The sequence below is a fragment of the Penaeus vannamei genome, chromosome 24, assembly GCF_042767895.1.
Source record: "Penaeus vannamei isolate JL-2024 chromosome 24, ASM4276789v1, whole genome shotgun sequence".
Taxonomy (NCBI): Eukaryota; Metazoa; Arthropoda; class Malacostraca; order Decapoda; family Penaeidae; genus Penaeus; species Penaeus vannamei.
In genome coordinates, this window is record NC_091572.1 from 6954842 (window position 1) to 6964841 (window position 10000).

At 51.6% G+C, this 10000-nt stretch overlaps 1 protein-coding gene across 7 annotated transcripts in view; it reads left to right on the forward strand.

Annotated features, from left to right (window-relative positions):
* LOC113809519 (uncharacterized) overlaps nt 1–10000 on the forward strand; it is a 355751-nt gene that overhangs the window by 219022 nt on the left and 126729 nt on the right. The gene's annotated exons all lie outside the window — the stretch shown is intronic.

The following is a 10000-nucleotide window of genomic DNA, read 5'->3' on the forward strand; positions in this document are numbered from 1 at the left end:
GCGCGATGATATATAACGGCATCTGTGGGCGTAGTGAGTGGGGTGTGGTGACTCATATGGGCGTGTTGGACTGGCGCGGATCTATTGGTTAAAGGTGGGCGTGGTGAACGGGCGTGAATGTGCTAACATCTGTGGGAGTGAAGGACGGGCGTTTTTGAAAGAGTGATGAGATCTGTGGGCGTGAAGAACGGGCGTTTTTGAAATAGTGATGACATCTATGGGCGTGAAGAATGGGCGTTTTTGAGGGAGTGATGACATGTATGGACGTGGTGAACGGGCGTGGGCGTGGGCGTGGTGACATCTGTGGGCGTGGTGGGCGGTGGGCGTGATCATTACACTCCCGAGATCAATAGAAGGCGAGAGAGAGAGCCGTAAAGCTGAGTTAACTTCTCACGCTCAACTACACATAGCACCTGTCACTTTGTGTCCTTGCGTGTCCCTCTACGCCCGTGTCCCCTTCCTGTGTCCGTGTCCTAAACATGGGTCGTTCCTGGGTCACGTGTCCCCTTCCTGTGTCCGTGTCCTAAACATGGGTCGTTCCTGGGTCACGTGTCCCCTTCCTGTATCCGTGTCCTAAACATGGGTCGTTCCTGGGTCACGTGTCCCCTTCCTGTGTCCGTGTCCTAAACATGGGTCGTTCCTGGGTCACGTGTCCCCTTCCTTGCGCCCGTGTCCTCCTGAACGTGGTGTCTCCCTGTTGGGTCACGTGTCCCCTTCCCGCACCTGTGTCCTAAACATGGGTCTTTCCTACGTGTCCTACTGGGTCACGTGTCCCATACCTGTCCTAAACATGGGTCGTTCCTGGGTCACGTGTCCCATTCCTGTCCTAAACACGGGTCGTTCCTGGGTCACGTTTCCCACTCCTGTCCTAAACATGGGTCGTTCCTGGGTCACGTGTCCCATTCCTGTCCTAAACATGGGTCGTTCCTGGGTCACGTGTCCCATTCCTGTCCTAAACATGGGTCGTTCCTGGGTCACGTGTCCCCTTCCTGTATCCGTGTCCTAAACATGGGTCTTTCCTTCTTGTGTTACTGGGTCACGTGTCCTCCTGATCATGGGTCTCCCTTCGTTTCCTATTTGGTCACGTGTCCTCTTCCTGTATCCGTGTCCTAAACATGCGTCTTTCCTCCGTGTCCTACTGGGCCACGTGTCCCCTTCCTGTATCCGTGTCCTAAACATGGGTCTTCCTACGTGTCCTGCCCATGCTACAGGCTTTTGTTATAATATATTTTAGTTGATTTTATTTTTCAATACAAACCTTTTTTGCAAAGTGTATTATAAGGTCTGTGTCCCTTCTCTCTCAGGTTGTTATTGGTCGTTAGGATACATTTTAGTTGCCCTTTTTTCTCTCTCTATCTACGACCTTTTTGTGTGTTATAAGGCCTATGTCTCTTTTCTTTCAGGCTGCTAGTTGTTATGATACACTTTCGTTGTGACTTTTTTTCTATGTGCATTATAAGACCTGTGTACCTCCGACTTATGCTGCTATCCTTGCTAAGCATCGATCTTTATCCCCTGTACAGTATTGTGTCCGGCGCAATCCACGTCTTGTGATATATTCAGCATAGTGTATTCTGTTCCTTTTCTGTTGTGTTCCCTGCTGTGTAGCTCTGGTGTTCCCGACCCCGTTCTCGTCGACCCCTTTCTTGTTCTTCTTGTTGACCTTTTTGACCTACGTCTTATGCTCCGCGGATTTTGCTCCCTGTTCTCTGTTTTGATATCTATTTTTCCCTTTCTCTGTCTTTTTTAGTCTCTTTTTCTTTTTCTCTCTCTGTTTCCGTCTTTGTTTCTCTGGCCTGTCTTTGACTCTCTCTCTCTCTCTCTCTCTCTCTCTCTCTCTCTCTCTCTCTCTCTCTCTCTCTCTCTCTCTCTCTCTCTCTCTCTCTCTCTCTCTCTCTCCTCCTCTCTTTCTCTCTTTCGCTTTGTCTATTGCGTTCATTTTCATGCTATTACCCTTGCGTACTAGATAATGTTTACTCCCCCGTACGTGTTATCAAGGTTTGTATGTAAGGTGTATTTCTGTGACCATTCTCGTTCCACTTCTGATATACCTTGTTCTTGGGATCTTTAAATGTTCTCTCAAGTTCTTTGCACACCCCCAACAACGAACGATAGCCGCGTGGGATATACCGTTTAAAACCAGGACTCTATAGAAACCCAACGCCACTTCCCCCCTCCCCCCCTCCCTCCTCCACTTCATTTTTTCCCTCCGCCTCCCTCCCCCCACCCCCCCTTCTCACAGCCCCTTCCTTGGCCTCGGTCCAAGCGTGTCACGGCTAACTATACAGTCGTCGAGAGTCCGTTTGGCTCGCTGGTCGAAATGAATAAAAGATATTATATCAGGGGATCAGTCAGCTGATTGTCACGGGCGTGGGATTAGGCGCCCATACCCCTAGTTGTAATGAAGTCGGCATGTGGGTGGGTCAAGACGGGGGTGTCAGCGTGGGTGAGTGATTGAAGGGATGCATGTGCTGATCTGTATTTATGGGTGTGGGATACGTGGGTGGATATCTGCGTGTGTAGGAATATTTGACTGCATCTACATCTATGTCTATATCTGTTTTATTTATTTATACAGATAAATATATATCAATATATACATACACACATACACACACACGCACATACATACACACACACACACACACACACACACACACACACACACACACACACACACACACACACACACACACACACACACACACACACACACACACACACACACACACACATACACACACACACACACACACACACACACACACACATATCTATACATATATGTATACATATACAGATATATACAGATATTCGCACACATCCAGTATACAAAACGCGAGAGAGAATTGCCAGGGCGGACTCCTCGCTCCAAGTGGTACCGCCAGGTCTCTTTGTGTCGCCTACAATAAACTTAAAAACTTAATAAAAGCCTCGAGAAAAACTTGGCCAACACAACTCTCCCGAAATGGTCTCCGAAAAAGGACTTGGTCTCTCCCCCGGCCGCCCGCGAGACATATCTGAACGGGGCGCGGGCGGCCTCCCTCATCGGAGTACTTTTGATCTGCGGGCGGCGGGCGGGGAGGGGGGGGGGGGAGGTATTATTTTTTAATTTACTTCTGAATAAGTTTATCTGTTGATTTGGTATTATTATTTTTTTGTTTCTGAATGAGTTTATCTGTTGATTTGTTATTGCTCTGGTTAGGTGAGTGTTTTTATACATAAACACGTGTAATGATGTTTCATAATGCATATTTATGGTCGTAATAATTGTATATGGAATACATACGTCAATCATACCTGTGTATATGCACACTTCTACACCAGTGCACACACACACACACACACACACACACACACACACACACACACACACACACACACACACAAACAGATACACACACACACACACACACAAACAGATACACACACACACGCACACACAAACAGATACACACACACACACGTTTCAGCTTATATAAGTAACGTAGTCAAGTTCAGTTTATTCAAAATGATAGTTTTTAAACGATCACTTATTTCCGTTTTTGAAAAGACACCTCTAATCACCACCACAATCACTAACAGACAAACAAAGAAACAAAGAAAAATTAAACAACTCAGTATTTTCTTTTTTTCTTTTCTTTTCTTTTTTTTCTCTCTTTAATGTCCTTCTCGACTCTCGCAAATTCGAAAGATTTACGCCTTTCCATCAGGAGTGAGAAAATGGCGTCAGTAAAAGAAATTATAAACAAGAAGGCAAAAGCATTTTTCTGCGTCTCGCTAAGAATTCTCTCTCTCTCTCTCTCTCTCTCTCTCTCTCTCTCTCTCTCTCTCTCTCTCTCTCTCTCTCTCTCTCTCTCTCTCTCTCTCTCTCACACACACACACACACACACACACACACACACACACACACACACACACACTCACACACACTGTTCCCTCTCTCTCTCTCTCTCTCTCTCTCTCTCTCTCTCTCTCTCTCTCTCTCTCTCTCTCTCTCTCTCTCTCTCTCTCTCTCTCTCTCTCTCTCTCTCTCCCTCTTCAGAAGCGAAAGATCCTTAAATGTCAAGGCAAGATTTTTCCATTATCAGTAATATTCACTCTTAATTAGTTTCATCGGATTGGTAAAACTTGAGGCGTTCTTTGACGTGGTTGGTCGTTCTTTGACGTGGTTGGTCGTTCTTTGGCGTGGTTGGTCGTTCTTTGGCGTGATTGGTCGTTCCTTGGCGTGGTTGGTCGTTCTTTGACGTGGTTGGTCGTTCCTTGGCGTGGTTGGTCTTTCTTTGACGTGGTTGGTCGTTCCTTGGCGTGGTTGGTCGTTCTTAGGCGTAGTTGGTCGTTCTCTGCCTTGGTTGGTCGTTCTTTGGCGTGATTGGTCGTTCTTCGACGTGGTTGGTTGTTCGTTGGCGTGGTTGGTCGTTCTTTGGCATGGTTGGTCGTTCTTTGGCGTGGTTGGTCGTCCTTTGACGTGGTTGGTCGTTCTTTGGCATGGTTGGTCGTTCTTTGGCGCGGTTGGTCGTTCTTTGGCGTGGTTGGTCGTTCTTTGGCGTGGTTGGTCGTTCTTTGGCGCGGTTGGTCGTTCTTTGACGTGGTTGGTCGTTCCTTGGCGCGGTTGGTCGTTCTTTGGCGTGGTTGGTCGTTCTTTGGCGCGGTTGGTCGTTCTTTGACGTGGTTGGTCGTTCTTTGACGTGGTTGGTCGTTCTTTGGCGTGGTTGGTCGTTCTTTGGTGTGGTTGGTCGTCCCTTGGCGCGGTTGGTCGTTCTTTAACGTGGTTGGTCGTTTTTTGGCGTGGTTGGTCGTTCTTTGACGTGGTTGGTCGTTCTTTGACGTGGTTGGTCGTTCTTTGACGTGGTTGGTCGTTCTTTGGCGTGGTTGGTCGTTCTTTGGCGCGGTTGGTCGTTCTTTGGCGCGGTTGGTCGTTCTTTGACGTGGTTGGTCGTTCTTTGACGTGGTTGGTCGTTCTTTGGCGTGGTTGGTAGTTCTTTGGCGTGGTTGGTCGTTTCTTGGCGTGGTTGGTCGTTCTTTGGCGAGGTTGGTCGTTCTTTGGCGTGGTTGGTCATTCGTTGGCGCGGTTGGTCGTTCTTTGGCGCGGTTGGTCGTTCTTTGGCGTGGTAGGTCGTTCTTTAACGTGGTTGGTCGTTTTTTGGCGTGGTAGGTCGTTCTTTAACGTGGTTGGTCGTTCTTTGGCGTAGTTGGTCGTTCTTTGGCGTGGTTGGTCGTTCTTTGACGTGGTTGGTCGTTCTTTGGCGTGGTTGGTCGTTCTTTGACGTGGTTGGTCGTTCTTTGGCGCGGTTGGTCGTTCTTTGACGTGGTTGGTCGTTCTTTAACGTGGTTGGTCGTTCTTTGACGTGGTTGGTCGTTCTTTGGCGCGGTTGGTCGTTCTTTGGCGTGGTTGGTCGTTCTTTGACGTGGTTGGTCGTTCTTTGGCGAGGTTGGTCGTTCTTTGGCGTGGTTGGTCATTCGTTGGCGCGGTTGGTCGTTCTTTGGCGCGGTTGGTCGTTCTTTGGCGTGGTTGGTCGTTCTTTGGCGTGGTTGGTCGTTCTTTGGCGCGGTTGGTCGTTCTTTGACGTGGTTGGTCGTTCTTTGGCGTGGTTGGTCGTTCTTTGACGTGGTTGGTCGTTCTTTGACGTGGTTGGTCGTTCTTTGGCGTGGTTGGTCGTTCTTTGGCGTGGTTGGTCGTTCCTTGGCGTGGTTGGTCGTTCTCTGCCGTGGTTGGTCGTTCTTTGGCGTGGTTGGTCGTTCTTTGGCGTGGTTGGTCGTTCTTTGGCGCGGTTGGTCGTTCCTTGGCGTGGTTGGTCGTTCTCTGCCGTGGTTGGTCGTTCTTTGTGGCGGTTGGTCGTTCTTTGGCGTGGTTGGTCGTTCTTTGGCTTGATTGGTCGTTCTTTGGCGCGGTTGGTCGTTCTTTGGCGCGGATGGTCGTTCTCTGCCGTGGTTGGTCGTTCTTTGGCGTGGTTGGTCGTTCTTTGACGTGGTTGGTCGTTCTTAGGCGTGGTTGGTCGTTCTTTGGCGCGGTTGGTCGTTCTTAAGCGTGGTTGGTCGTTCTTTGTGGCGGTTGGTCGTTCTTTGGCGTGGTTGGTCGTTCTTTGACGTGGTTGGTCGTTTCTTGGCGTGGTTGGTCGTTCTTTGGCGAGGTTGGTCGTTCTTTGGCGTGGTTGGTCGTTCTTTGGCGCGGTTGGTCGTTCTTTGGCGTGGTTGGTCGTTCTTTGGCGCGGTTGGTCGTTCTTTGGCGCGGTTGGTCGTTCTTTGACGTGGTTGGTCGTTCTTTGACGTGGTTGGTCGTTCTTAGGCGCGGTTGGTCGTTCTTAGGCGCGGTTGGTCGTTCTTTGGCGCGGTTGTTCGTTCTTTGACGTGGTTGGTCGTTCTTTGGCGCGGTTGATCGTTCTTTGGCGCGGTTGGTCGTTCTTTGACGTGGTTGGTCGTTCTTTGGCGCGGTTGATCGTTCTTTGGCGCGGTTGATCGTTCTTTGACGTGGTTGGTCGTTCTTTGGCGCGGTTGATCGTTCTTTGGCGCGGTTGGTCGTTCTTTGACGTGGTTGGTCGTTCTTTGGCGCGGTTGATCGTTCTTTGGCGCGGTTGATCGTTCTTTGGCGCGGTTGGTCGTTCTTTGGCGCGGTTGATCGTTCTTTGGCGCGGTTGGTCGTTCTTTGGCGCGGTTGGTCGTTCTTTGGCGCGGTTGATCGTTCTTTGGCGCGGTTGATCGTTCATTGGCGCGGTTGGTCGTTCTTTGGCGCGGTTGGTCGTTCTTTGACGTGGTTGGTCGTTCTTAGGCGCGGTTGATCGTTCTTTGGCGCGGTTGATCGTTCATTGGCGCGGTTGGTCGTTCTTTGGCGTGGTTGGTCGTTCTTTGGCGTGGTTGGTCGTTCTTTGGCGTGGTTGGTCGTTCTTTGGCGTGGTTGGTCGTTCATTGGCGTAATTGGTCGTTCTTTGGCGCGGTTGGTCGTTCATTGGTGCGGTTGGTCGTTCTTTGGCGCGGTTGGTCGTTCATTGGCGTGGTTGGTCGTTCTTTGGCGCAGTTGGTCTTTCTTAGGCGCGGTTGGTCGTTCTTAGACGCGGTTGGTCGTTCTTTGGCGCGGTTGGTCGTTCTTTGGCCTGGTTGGTCGTTCTTTGGCGCGGTTGGTCGTTCATTGGCGTGGTTGGTCGTTCTTTGACGTGGTTGGTCGTTTCTTGGCGTGGTTGGTCGTTCTTTGGCGTGGTTGGTCGTTCTTTGGCGCGGTTGGTCGTTCTTTGGCCTGGTTGGTCGTTCTTTGGCGCGGTTGGTCGTTCTTTGGCGTGGTTGGTCGTTCTTTGGCGTGGTTGGTCGTTCATTGGCGCGGTTGGTCGTTCATTGGTGCGGTTGGTCGTTTTTTGGCGCGGTTGGTCGTTCTTTGGCGTAGTTGGTCGTTCTTTGGCGCGGTTGGTCGTTTCTTGGCGCGGTTGGTCGTTCTTTGGCGTAGTTGGTCGTTCTTTGGCGTGGTTGGTCGTTCTTTGGCGCGGTTGGTCGTTCTTTGGCCTGGTTGGTCGTTCTTTGGCGTGGTTGGTCGTTCTTTGGCGCGGTTGGTCGTTCTTTGGCGTGGTTGGTAGTTCTTTGGCGTGGTTGGTCGTTTCTTGGCGTGGTTGGTCGTTCTTTGGCGAGGTTGGTCGTTCTTTGGCGTGGTTGGTCGTTCTTTGGCGCGGTTGGTCGTTCTTTGGCGCGGTTGGTCGTTCTTTGACGTGGTTGGTCGTTCTTTGACGTGGTTGGTCGTTCTTAGGCGCGGTTGGTCGTTCTTAGGCGCGGTTGGTCGTTCTTTGGCGCGGTTGATCGTTCTTTGACGTGGTTGGTCGTTCTTTGGCGCGGTTGATCGTTCTTTGGCGCGGTTGGTCGTTCTTTGACGTGGTTGGTCGTTCTTTGGCGTGGTTGGTCGTTCTTTGGCGTGGTTGGTCATTCGTTGGCGCGGTTGGTCGTTCTTTGGCGCGGTTGGTCGTTCTTTGGCGCGGTTGATCGTTCTTTGACTTGGTTGGTCGTTCTTTGGCGCGGTTGATCGTTCTTTGGCGCGGTTGGTCGTTCTTTGACGTGGTTGGTCGTTCTTTGGCGTGGTTGATCGTTCTTTGGCGTGGTTGATCGTTCTTTGGCGCGGTTGGTCGTTCATTGGCGCGGTTGGTCGTTCTTTGACGTGGTTGGTCGTTCTTTGGCGTGGTTGGTCGTTCTTTGGCCTGGTTGGTCGTTCTTTGGCGTGGTTGGTCGTTCTTTGGCCTGGTTGGTCGTTCTTTGGCGCGGTTGATCGTTCTTTGGCGCGGTTGATCGTTCTTTGACGTGGTTGGTCGTTCTTTGGCGCGGTTGATCGTTCTTTGACGTGGTTGGTCGTTCTTTGGCGCGGTTGATCGTTCTTTGGCGCGGTTGGTCGTTCTTTGACGTGGTTGGTCGTTCTTTGGCGCGGTTGGTCGTTCTTTGGCGCGGTTGGTCGTTCTTTGGCGCGGTTGATCGTTCATTGGCGCGGTTGGTCGTTCTTTGGCGTGGTTGGTCGTTCTTTGGCGTGGTTGGTCGTTCTTTGGCGTGGTTGGTCGTTCTTTGGCGTGGTTGGTCGTTCTTTGGCGTAATTGGTCGTTCTTTGGCGCGGTTGGTCGTTCATTGGTGCGGTTGGTCGTTCTTTGGCGCGGTTGGTCGTTCATTGGCGTGGTTGGTCGTTCTTTGGCGCAGTTGGTCTTTCTTAGGCGCGGTTGGTCGTTCTTAGACGCGGTTGGTCGTTCTTTGGCGCGGTTGGTCGTTCTTTGGCCTGGTTGGTCGTTCTTTGGCGCGGTTGGTCGTTCATTGGCGTGGTTGGTCGTTCTTTGGCGTGGTTGGTCGTTTCTTGGCGTGGTTGGTCGTTCTTTGGCGTGGTTGGTCGTTCTTTGGCGCGGTTGGTCGTTCTTTGGCCTGGTTGGTCGTTCTTTGGCGCGGTTGGTCGTTCATTGGCGTGGTTGGTCGTTCTTTGGCTTGGTTGGTCGTTCTTTGGCGCGGTTGGTCGTTCTTTGGCGTGGTTGGTCGTTCTTTGGCGCGGTTGGTCGTTCTTTGGCGTAGTTGGTCGTTCTTTGGCGCGGTTGGTCGTTTCTTGGCGCGGTTGGTCGTTCTTTGGCGTAGTTGGTCGTTCTTTGGCGTGGTTGGTCGTTCTTTGGCGCGGTTGGTCGTTCTTTGGCCTGGTTGGTCGTTCTTTGGCGTGGTTGGTCGTTCTTTGGCGTGGTTGGTCGTTCTTTGGCGCGGTTGGTCGTTCATTGGCGCGGTTGGTCGTTCATTGGCGCGGTTGGTCGTTCTTTGGCGCGGTTGGTCGTTCATTGGCGCGGTTGGTCGTTCTTTGGCGCGGTTGGTCGTTCATTGGCGTGGTTGGTCGTTCTTTGGCGTGGTTGGTCGTTCTTTGGCGTGGTTGGTCGTTCTTTGGCGTGGTTGGTCGTTCTTTGGCGCGGTTGGTCGTTCTTTGGCGTGGTTGGTCGTTCTTTGGCGTGGTTGGTCGTTCATTGGCGCGGTTGGTCGTTCTTTGGCGTGGTTGGTCGTTCTTTGGCGCGGTTGGTCGTTCTTTGGCGTGGTTGGTCGTTCTTTGGCGTGGTTGGTCGTTCTTAGGCGTGGTTGGTCGTTCTTTGGCGTGGTTGGTCGTTCATTGGCGCGGTTGGTCGTTCTTAGGCGTGGTTGGTTGTTCGTTGGCGTGGTTGGTCGTTCATTGGCGTGGTTGGTCGTTCTTTGGCGTGGTTGGTCGTTCTTAGGCGTGGTTGGTCGTTCTTTGGCGTGGTTGGTCGTTCTTTGGCGTGGTTGGTCGTTCTTTGGCGTGGTTGGTCGTTCTTTGGCGTGGTTGGTCGTTCTTTGGCGTGGTTGGTCGTTCTTTGGCGTGGTTGGTCGTTCTTTGGCCTGGTTGGTTGTTCTTTGGCGTGGTTGGTCGTTCATTGGCGCGGTTGGTCGTTCTTTGGCGTGGTTGGTCGTTCATTGGCGCGGTTGGTCGTTCTTTGGCGTGGTTGGTCGTTCTTTGGCGTGGTTGGTCGTTCTTTGGCGTGGTTGGTCGTTCTTTGGCGTGGTTGGTCG